The sequence below is a fragment of the Limulus polyphemus genome, unplaced genomic scaffold, assembly GCF_000517525.1.
Source record: "Limulus polyphemus unplaced genomic scaffold, Limulus_polyphemus-2.1.2 Scaffold2524, whole genome shotgun sequence".
Lineage (NCBI taxonomy): Eukaryota > Metazoa > Arthropoda > Merostomata > Xiphosura > Limulidae > Limulus > Limulus polyphemus.
Genome location: NW_013668134.1, coordinates 106020 through 117748, shown reverse-complemented (window position 1 = coordinate 117748; position 11729 = coordinate 106020).

Sequence of the window (11729 nt, the reverse complement as noted above, 5' to 3'; positions counted from 1 at the left end):
CTTTATACACAAGTGCCAAAATACTATAATTATGATTAACCTTATTCCCCATATAATTCAGTACCAACACACCAATTTTTTATATAACGTAAAACAAAACATTTGACTAAATACAGACATTCTTATTATTTCAAATGTGAGACTTGTGACTCTATGTGCCCTAAGTTGATACGTTTCAGCTACCATCTCACGTTGTTTTTCTATTAACTTCTGTGCGTATGTTGAAAATATTATCCAGATTAAAATAAGTCGTTTACATGTATACTGTCCCCCTGTGTCCAGATTAGAATAAGTCGTTTACATGTATATTATCCCCCTGTGAGACAGCGGTAAGTCTTCGGATTTACAGTGTTAAAATCAGGGGTCCGATTCCCCTCGGTAGACACAACAGATAGCCCGATTTGACTTTTCTATAAGAAAACACACACATGCGTGTATCTATATAAATATAATAGTACTCTCTGTTGTCTGTCCATGTAACTACTTCGTAGGGTGTGGATGCGTCTTCACCAAAATTTGTATGAAGGTTCGTTAGGTCCATGCAGGGTACATACAAATTTTCAGTTTGCATTTTGCGTTTTGAGGGGTTTATGGCGTTTTTGCGTTTTCTACCACTACTTCGCCCCCTGTGGATGGACCTTCACCACATTTGATATGGGGGTTTATTGGGTCCATGGAGAGATACATACCAATTTTCAGTTTTGCATTTTGCGGTTTTTATGGCCGTTTTTGCTTTTTCGCATTTTTTACCACTATTTCGCCCCCTTTTAATGGATCTTCACCAAATTTGGATAAAGGTTTTTTGGATCAATGCGCAGATATTTGGAAACTTGCAGTTTCACATTTTGTGTTTTGCAGTTTTTTGGGGCGTTTTTTACAATTACATATAAGGATTTCGTTTGTTTTTAATTGCGCGCAAAGTTACACGAGGACTAGAGGGAAGGCAGCTAGTCATCACCATTCACCGCCAACTCTTGGGCTACACTTTTGTCAACGAATAGTGGGATTGATAGTCACATTATAACGCCCCCACGGCTGAAAGGGCGAGCATGTTTGGTGTGACAGGGATTCGAGCTCGAGACCCTCAGATTGCGAGTCAAGTGCCCTAACCACCTAGCCATGTAGGGCCAAATATAAGGGAAGCAACTTTTCACGTCCTTCCATCCAGGGGACGGGTACTCCAGCTAGTATTATTATAATTCAGATCCGGCAGAAGATTATTGATAATGAAAAAAATAGTATGGAAATAAATTGCGCACGTTATGTAAACCACTATATGTGTAACAATTTAGAATACTTCTTAATTATTTTAATACGTTAATATGTTGTTTAATTATACTTGCATATTTTAATGCATTATTTTACACACGATGTATTTTTTAAAAAACTGTCTCAAGAATGATAATGTAATATTGTATAGTAAAATAAGTCTTGGTTGTTTGAACTACTGTTTTTTGTTTTTTAATATACTGTATTTATGTACACAATGGCCCGGCATGGCCAGGTGGTTAAGACGCTCGACTCGCAATCTGCGAGTCGCGGGTTCGCATCCCCATCCCACCAAACATGCTCGCCCTTTCAGCCGTGGGGGCGGTATAATGTGACGGTCAATCCCACTAGTCGTTGGTAAAAGAGTAGCCCAAGAGCTGGCGGTGGGTGGTGATGACTAGCTGTCTTCCCTCTAGTCTTACACTGCTAAATTAGGGACGGCTAGCGCAGATAGCCCTAGTGTAGCTTTGCGCGAAATTCAAAACAAACAAACAATTTATGTACACATAGAAAACGATTGTTGTGCTTCAACAGAAAGTTGAGAACGTTATATTAAAATGATTTTGAATATGTAACTAGCAAATCAAGTGATAACCACAGTTGGTGTATAGGCATTGTGAAACGGCATGTATCATAAATACATGTTGACATGTTTGGCATTTCGTAGATAGTGTGATGCTACCGAAAACTGATCCCTGTTGGAAAGGGTATGTAACAGTGGCAAAAGCCAGCCACGTGCTCCAGAAAACAGTATGCATCATAATCAACAAGAAGGATCTCCGTCTGGAAAAGCGACACAAGTCACGCATACACAAAATACTACCATGACATAGATATCTCAAGATACTGGAGAATGAGACGCGTATTCGTGCTACCTCACACGAAGGCGTACATGTCAAGTCGGCGGTTGCATAATCTATGGGTTTTTGTTCATTCTGACTATTGAAATAAAATCTGGGAAACCGTCTTCCTCGTACACCAGGTAGATTACGGAAAATTAAAGGGGAAATGGTGTGCTTTGGACATTATAGCCTTAAGACGGAGCCTTTTGCAATGGAAACTACGCTGCAGGAATGTTGTCAAGATGTACGGTCGTCAGATAAACTGGTCACTTCACTAAGTTGGCTGGAGAATATACTTTGGCATATATATGTTGTTTCAAACAGCGTCTGACAATTTAGCTGAACAATAGATAACTCACGTAAAAGGCACCACTGGGCTTAGCTCCCAACCACTCCACGATTTATAGCGAAAAGAGTTTATTTCCTTACTTCGGAAAGTTGGTGTTTCCTATCCTCAACTATATACGGGTATATTGTACATAAAACTATAAAAGGGGCAGCGCCCTTGATTGGTGCTCAGTATTTTTATTCGACATATAGTTTCTTATTCTTTGTCTTTAAATAGAAATATTTGAATTCTCTGCTGATTTAATTGTTCCAGCAAACACCAGATGTAGAGCTCTAACTAGTAGCCATTGTTTCCGCTCCTGTAACGTGAAACGTAATTCGTGACTCAATTCTGGGGGTTATTATTTCCCTGTTCCTTCATTTAGAGTTCTTACGTGCTCAGTGATCACTACACGTTGGACATGTTTCGCGTACTTTTCCTGTACCGTGAGAAAACGTGTTTATGTGGCGCACCTGTCGCCGGAAGTAGTTGGCCTTGTCTTTTCATGTTTGAAAAAGATAAGGTACAGTAAAGTGGAGAGTATGGGAATAGAGGCGGAAAAAGAACTGATTTGTAAAGTTATATAAGGGAAAACGCAAGATTAGAAAAATACACATGAGTGAATCGAAAGGGAAGACCATCTGGTGTGTGTGTGTGTTTCTGATTGGTTTCTTGAATTTGGCGTATCACGTTTTCTTCGGTATTAAATATCTATGCAGTGCTAGTTCGGGTGTATTTCTGATTATACCTTTGTTTTAAAGATACTGCGAAAAAAGGTAAGTTTTATATCGTATTGCACATATTTTAAGTGGTTAATCTACTCGTACTGTGAATTCGAGGGATCCCTGGTTCGTGGCCCATTGGCGCAAGAAAGTGCTCTGGACTTCGAACCTTGGGTGCATTATATGAATAACGTTCAAATTCCGCTGTTCGGTCGCATAAATATTGTCCAAGATTTGGCGATAGTTGATGTTGGCCAGCTGCCTTCCATCTAATCTATCAGTTCAAATTTAGGAACGTCCAGGCGCAAATAGTTCTTTATGTGTATTTTCAAATTTTTAAACAAACCATAAACTTGATTACACATGTGATAGAAGAAAAACATTCGGAACAATGGAACTTACTACACTCTTGTACTTTTAAGTATTAATTTTATTAATTCAAAATATATGAATCGCGCGCGCATGCCAGACATCTCGATGGGTCCTTAAACATATGGGTAACACTTACGTAAGTTTCAATCAAACAAGCAGACTATAAACAACTAGAGCAGGCATAGTCACGTGGTTATTTCAGACCACTTATATAAAAAAGTGTGGATATATTTGAACATAACTTCTGTTTTGGATAGATCTGTTTTTTTTTAAATTAAAATTTTGATCCATTGGATGTATAGAGATGTAGTTGTCTAATGTTCCCTAAACCATTGATATATGTATATGTGTCTGTATATTACTCAGTCGACAATAATTATATTCATATAAATATTTATGTAAAATATCATCGGACTTGGAGAGAAATTCGCTTTTTTTTTCAAATGTTTTCTTTCGTGTCCTTTTTTGTGGAATCTTGAGAAGGTAATCGTAATTAAAATGTGGATTTTAAATACTCTTTTTTTCTTCAGGCAGTGTCAATTTCTCTAATAAGAGATGCACTGGTTTCACAGCGCGTATTCTTCTCTCCAGAGAGTTTGAATTCGCTTATTAAAAGATACACTGGTAATTCCAATAGCGTGAATTTTGTATTAGCTTCTGATATTGAGGGCCTGCATGGTCTCATGGTTAAGTTGCTCGATTCGCAATCTGCAGGTGTAGTATCGAACTCCGTTATCGAACGTGCTTGCCCTTTCAGCTGTGGGGGATTATAATGTTACGATTACTCCCAATATTCGTTGATAAACAGCAGCTCAAGAGCTGTCGGTGAGTGGTGTTGACTACTTGTCTTTCCTTTGGTCTATCACCTCAAATTAGGGATGGCTATAACAGATAGTTCTCGAGTAGTTTTGCGCGAAATACAGTAAGCAAACAAACTGCTGTTGAGTTAAGGTATGTAATGATGATGATACAGACTTTTTGTAAATTTAAGGGTTAAATTTCTAGATATTAACTTTTTTTGTGAAAACACTATGTGCTCTTAAAACTGTACCATTTTAGATATAGTTGTAAAAAACTTATGGAAAATACAGCCAAACCATGTGTATAGATATACTGTCACCATATTAAATCCTTACCATGACCCCACTCTCTGAAAGAAAATAAATCTGAACGAAAATCCATGTTAATGATATGTCGTCATTTTACATTTTTTTAATCTTATAGATGATGCAATGGCTTGTTGACTTTCTTTTCATTTTCTTTTTCTAGTGCTCCTCTGGTGGGACAGCGGTAAGTCTACGGACTTGCAACGCTAAAATCCGGGGTTTGGTTCCTTGCGGTAGACACAGCAGATAGCCCAATGTGCCTTTGCTCTAAAAACAAACACAAACACTTATCCTATCGATCCTATTGACGTTTGATAATCGCTTATAAAAAGTAGATTAAATTGTAGAATGCTGGTTCTATCTAGTTACATATTTTAATAAAATATATTGTAAACGTTTTAGGTTTTGTTGAAGACGTACAGAAAATCAAGTTATTTCAAGTGCTCCAGGCAAAATTTTATTTAAAATTTTTAGTCACCGGTCATTCATCTAATTGGAGAAAGACGTGTTAAACGTATGGAGTTACTGTCATTGTAGTCATTCTGCCTAATTGGAGAAAGACGTGTTAAACGTATGGAGTTACTGTCATTGTAGTCATTCTGCCTAATTGGAGAAAGACGTGTTAAACGTATGGAGTTACTGTCATTGTAGTCATTCTGCCTAATTGGAGATAGACGTGTTAAACGTATGGAGTTACTGTTATTGTCATCATTCTTTCTAATTGAATAAAGATATATTATACATATGTAGTTACTGTCATTGTAATCATTCGTTCTAATTGGAGGAAGATATGTTAAACATATCGAGTCACTGTCATTGTTATTTGTAGAATTTTCTTCTGATACCTACTTAATTTTTTTTTTTGAGTACATTTGGACACCGTCCCCCTGGTGGGAGAGCGGTAATTTTATGAACTTACAACGCTATAGTCCAGGGTTCGATTCCCCACGATAAACACAGCAAATAGCCCAATGTGACTTTTCTGTCATATAAACAAACAAACATTTGGATAGCGGGTAGTTGTTTAATGTCTTTTCAAGCACGAAAGGCTGTCAAACACTAGATGGAGAAGAAAGAGAACTTTTGAGCGAACTATTCAAACATTTACCAAAGTTAATTGAAAACTGACTACTAGGTGTTTAATGCAAAGCGCCAAATTAAAATAGGTAATGGTTCGTAAACGCATTTTCGACATTTACAATAAGCTATTGGTTTCCATTAACAACAGCTATTATTTTTTACGTTTTATGTTTCATATACACATCAAATAGAACACTATCTAATCCTAAGGTTATCAGCTCTGCTCAAATTAATTTTTGGAGACTATTTTCTATTGCATGACTTGTTTATGAAGAAACAACAATACAGAATTAAGCAGAAAGGTTGAATATTTTTTATAGGAATTGGTAAAGATATATTAAAGTGGTCTATAATTTCGAAAGGAACAGTGACACCTGCAATTCTGCACACTAAGTAGCATACACACCTTATTGCGGATTTTAAAAGAATTATCCTTCAGATAACTTTGATCATACACCAGAGGTCTACCATTTCTTGGATTTTCTACCTAACATTTTTAATAACATGGCGCGTTATATTTGAGAGTCGCGAATTCAAAGTCCGAATAAGTTGTTAAAGTTTAGCGTAATGCTTTCAATCAACACAGTGGCATATCATCAAGCTGACTGTTTTCATCCCAGTAGCTTAGTAAAAGAAATGTTTAACTTCTACATTTTTATTAAACAAACCAATTTCAAAAGAATAATTCGTTTTCTACAACTAGAAATTGTTGGTATCCGAAAGCTAAGTAGTTAACGAGACAACAGATTTGTATCCACTCCTGTGTACATCATAGTATACCTGTGGCAGCTAAATATTTTCAAATCAAACCAATGATACAGACAATCTTTTGAATCAGGATTACTCCAGGGGCATGAAAAAAGCAGGGCCAAGGCAAGTATGAGCTTAATGGAACAAGCATTGTAGTATGTAAATGTTGTCTAGGTTAGAGGCTTAGGGCAAGTGTACGACTTTCCCACATCCATCTTACAAGGAAATCGTAATTACATGCAGATCACCTGAACGATTTTTTTTTAATTGCTTGAATATACCTAAATAAAGATATATATATTTACTAGTTACGGAAGGGTAAGTATTATGACATATTTAATAATCTTTCTGTTAATTAAGCACTGTTTGTTTACCACAAATACATTATTGTGCCCAACACAGCTACACTTGGAAAAAAGTCCTCCATTTGAGACTATAATAGAGATCTCTATCTGTCATCAAGTTAATACAATACTAGTAATTTAATTTTGGTTTTTTAAGAGAAATGTAACCGTAATGAATACAATGATTGTACATTTGTAATATTTCTTTTACAATTTCCAGTTTGATTACAATTCTGATAAGGTTGAGAGAAATATTTAAATTTCAATGTATGTACATTTCGACAGAAAACATGTTTTAATTATATGCTACACTTAGCACTTGGAGCACTAGGCCCATCCAGATAGATACCTGCAACAAACCTTACCCTAACCTTGGTAAGCAAAGTTTGGCATATTGTAAATGTTGAGAACCTGTGAACACAAATATCAATGCAAAAAGTCGTCTACGTGTCAAAGGCAACAGTAGATAACATAATCAAGAAGGATACCTATCTTAAAAAGCAACAAAAGTCACGTGTACACAAGTTGCTTTCAGGACATGTCTATACAAACATCATAGCTCAAGCAGCTGGAGAAAGAAACATTCATTCATGCAATTACATATGAGGACATACCAGTAAAGTCGCCAGATGCAGTGCCTTTGAAATTCTGTGAAATTGAACTGTTGAAACAGGTACTAAGAAACTATTATCCTCAATTATGGAAGGCGTATAGGGAAAAGTGGTGTGCTTTGGGCATGACAGCCATTTACGATGGAGCATTTTACAGTGAAAACTATGCTGCAGGGATATTTTCACAATGTAGGGAGTCTCATAATTCGTTTAATATGACGTACTCGGCCGCTGTAAATTGTTGTTAGGTTTTTAGTTTTGAATGAAGTCGGGACAAGGAAAATATCCTATATTGATCTACATTGTGTGTTTGTGAATGTTGAATCTATTTGTTCTCTACCCAACAAGCCCAAAAACAAGGAAAGAAACTATCGCTAAGATACCAAACCAAATTGTTCATCTTTCTTCTTATTGTTTCAGTCGAGTTAACTCTACAACTATTTTATCACTAACGTCAGTTTAAACCTAAATCCACTCTATGTGTTTCTTGGCCTTGCATGATGTCATCGCTTAGGCGTAATAACTACTAGTAATTAAAAACAACAACATTATTCTAGTGTAAAGAAGGCTATCATTACCCCTTGAAGTAAGCTTTCTTACAAAAAGATTGTGTTTATTTAAAACGCTTAGGTGGAGGGTGAAACAGTAATTACTAGCCAATAATAGAAGAGCATTAGATGACTGTAACATGTAGAATACCCACTACTTTGTACACTATACAACCGGTGTCTTTAGAGAGCCAACCACTTTATTATGTATGAAGTGAAAGACTAAAACATCTATACACATGACATTGAATTATATTACACGCATGCATAGAATACACTAATTTTTAGTCAAGAGGGAAAAACATCACAAAGCAAGTAATATAACATTTTTTAAATGTAAAATGAAGTAAAAAGAATGCAAACAAGAATATAGGGATGATACAACTATGCATAAATCATACATGACTTTCAATATTAAAATTTATTGTTACACATTATAATGCATACTTGACTTTAATATTTATGCAGTTGGAAGTTATATATTCCAAAATGTTGGTATGTAGTTTGCTTATTATCGTCACGTCAGAGTAGGCATCAATGTAGTGTAACTAAGAGCCTAGGACTTACGTACAAGGAAAAACCAAGTTGAGTCAAAACATGTCGTGATTCTTACTCTCGCTACGAGGTCAGTCGAACTGACCGATCTCGTAAGTATTTTGTACTCGTGCATTTTACTATGTAACATTAAATTTTAATATTGAAAGTAATGTATGGATTATCTACGTGTATCTATACCATCCTTATATTCTTGTTTTGCATTATTTTTGGTACTGCCATCCCTACATCATTTTACATTTGCAACATGTTTTTTATTACTTGTTTACTTGTGCATCTGGTAATTGAGTTACTCAGTATTGCCTATACAATTAGTTTGGTAATAAATATGAGCGTGAATGATAAATTTTGCTTGATTTATTCGTGCGTGTAATATTTACAGTAGAATTTTTTGCTAAGATTATTTTTGTTTGTTTGTGTAATTTCGCGCAAAACTACTCAAGGGCTATCTGAACTAGTCATCCCTAATTTTTTGAAGTGATAGACTAGAGGGAAGGCAGCTAGTCAATACCACTCACCGCCAACCCTTATGCTACTCTTTTACCAACGAATAGTTGGATTGACCGTCACACTATAACGCCCCCACGTCTGAAAGAGCGAGTATGTTCGGTGACTTGATTCGAACCCACGACCTGCAAATTACGAGTCGAGTACCCTAACCACGAGGTCATACCAAGCCTGCTAAGAGTAAATAAATAAATAACTGTGACGTTAAATTCTGCACATAAATGCGTACGTTGAAAGGTCAGTATTGAGCAGTATTATAGTCCTATTTATCGTGTGAACGATATTTTAGATATTATCTAGACACTAGAGAAGATGTCAAATTTTGTGGGAACTTTAGAAGCCGAACCATCAATTGATAACATATCGATCAATCACAAACAGCGTCTAGTAGAACGGAAACTATGGCATGAGTTGAATATTAAAGACTCGCCTTGAGTCAGATGTTGAATTCTAGATATTAAGTTCATAAAATAATTGATCCCTACTTCCTGCTGCTTTGTGTTTGGAGAATACGACTTTTAATTTACTGTCTGTCATGATATTATTAAAACAATATAGCGTTTGTAAAGGACAGGTTTTAATTCACATTTACAAACGCTATATTGACGACATTTTCTTGCTGTTTTGACAGTGAAATCACGTTTCCAAGTTCCTTTCTTACCTTAGTTCCCAACATCCCAATATCAAGTTCACATCCGAATTCGAGGAAAATGATTCTTTGCCTTTCCTAAACGTCAGGATTACCAGAGAAGGTAAACACTTTTCTACCTGTGTTTATCATAAAATAACTTTTATTGGCCTCAACACGAATTTCAATAGTTTTATCCTCAACTTCTTCAAACATAATCTGGTTATATCATTGTTGAACAGAATTTTTAATCTTTGTTCTAATTATTTTATTTTACACAAAGAAATTACCATTCTACGTAAACACATGTTAAATAATGGCTATCCGACTGATTTTCTAACGAAGATTACACGCAATTTCGTAAACAACAAATTTCAATCATCAGCCAATGTACACACTGTCCACAAATTTCCCCTCATTATCTCCCTTCCTTTTATGGGTTTGCAATCCCTACCAATTAAAAAACAACTCTCTTCCCTAATAAAAAACTTCTACCCTCAAATTAAGCTTAGAATAATATACAGACCTAGCCTCCACATTACACACGTATTTCAGTACAGAGATCAGGTACCTACATTTCTACGTTCATGGCTCGTGTATAAATATTGTTACGTCTCCGTTTGTTAATTAACTTTCCGTAACTTCGTTCCGACGAAACTTTAGCGACACAAGTCCTTACTTAATAAAACTGGTTTATTTTTTCCGAATACAACTTTACCGATACACTTAATATCAACAGTCGCTCTATAACAAACGCTAGAACGTCTCACGTGCTCGTGCTCGACAATACTCAATTACACTGTACTCTCTGACTGCAATTCAATTACTCATTACCTACACACACATTATTGTCCCGTCACGTTGTCACCCTCTTATGTATACCAGACTACCCTATATCTAGTAATCTCCCGACAATTCACGAAGGTACAAAATATTTCCTAGAAAGAAGGGGGTGTGACACTAGTCACGTGACCTCGCTGACGCAACAATATACATGTAGTGACTGTAAGGTCACGTACATTGGCAAAACGAAACGCCACTAAAATACTAGAGTGTTAACATTTAGGAGTATCTAACAGAACCAACCATCCACTACTTAAACCCAGCCATTCATGTATTCGCTCACATTCTGAAACCACAGGTCACAATATTTCATTTAACGATTCTTCTATCATCACCACAGGATCTTCAGACCTTGACCTCTATATTAAAGAAAGTCTACTCACAGCCAAAGACTGCCCAACTCTTAACGAATCACAAAGCTCTTTAGATATAAAATTGTTCTAAATTTTCACACTTAACTCAGATGTTGTGTAATAATCTTTGTAACACAATTTTCAAATTTCGCTGAAGATGGAATAAGTTATTCCGAAACGTTCGAACCTTGTAAATAAAATGGTTGGTATTATTTTTAAGATAAATTAAAAGCTTTGTGTGCAAAACACCATCCAAATGGAAATATTACGATGGGTTTCTTTTTAACTTGTTCGCTGCTGTAATTGTCTGTTTATTTGTAAACACTTTGAATTATACATGAGCCAGGGGTGGCCTAGTATGTAGCCTCCTTGCATTTTAAGGCCGTGTGTGGTCTATAAGAGTGACGGTCAAACCTAACTATTCTGTCACGTAAGAGTAGCTTAAGAGATGACAGTGATACTGCTGTTTAGTTTCCTTTCATATAGTGTTATCAGTTCAAATTTAGGGACAGCTAGCGCAAATATCTGAAATAGACAAACAAGGCACGATTATGCTGCATGTAATGTTTTTTAAAAAGCAATGATAAATTGAACATCATGTACTTGTGTGCTACTTGCAGGAGTTAGTGTAATATTACAACATTATGGGGAGTTAGTAAATTATATTAGGTCGTCAAGAAATTAATGTTGTGTTTTGGAACACTTTCATTAACCACCACCCCAAAAAGCGTACATCAGGTATAATAGTTAAACGAACCGCTTAAACGTCACGTTAGTGTAGCCTATATAATGTGTAAAGTTTAGTATACTTTTATAGTTATAATGATTGCACACGACGAGAAACACATTCGGCATGTAATGCTGTTTGAAT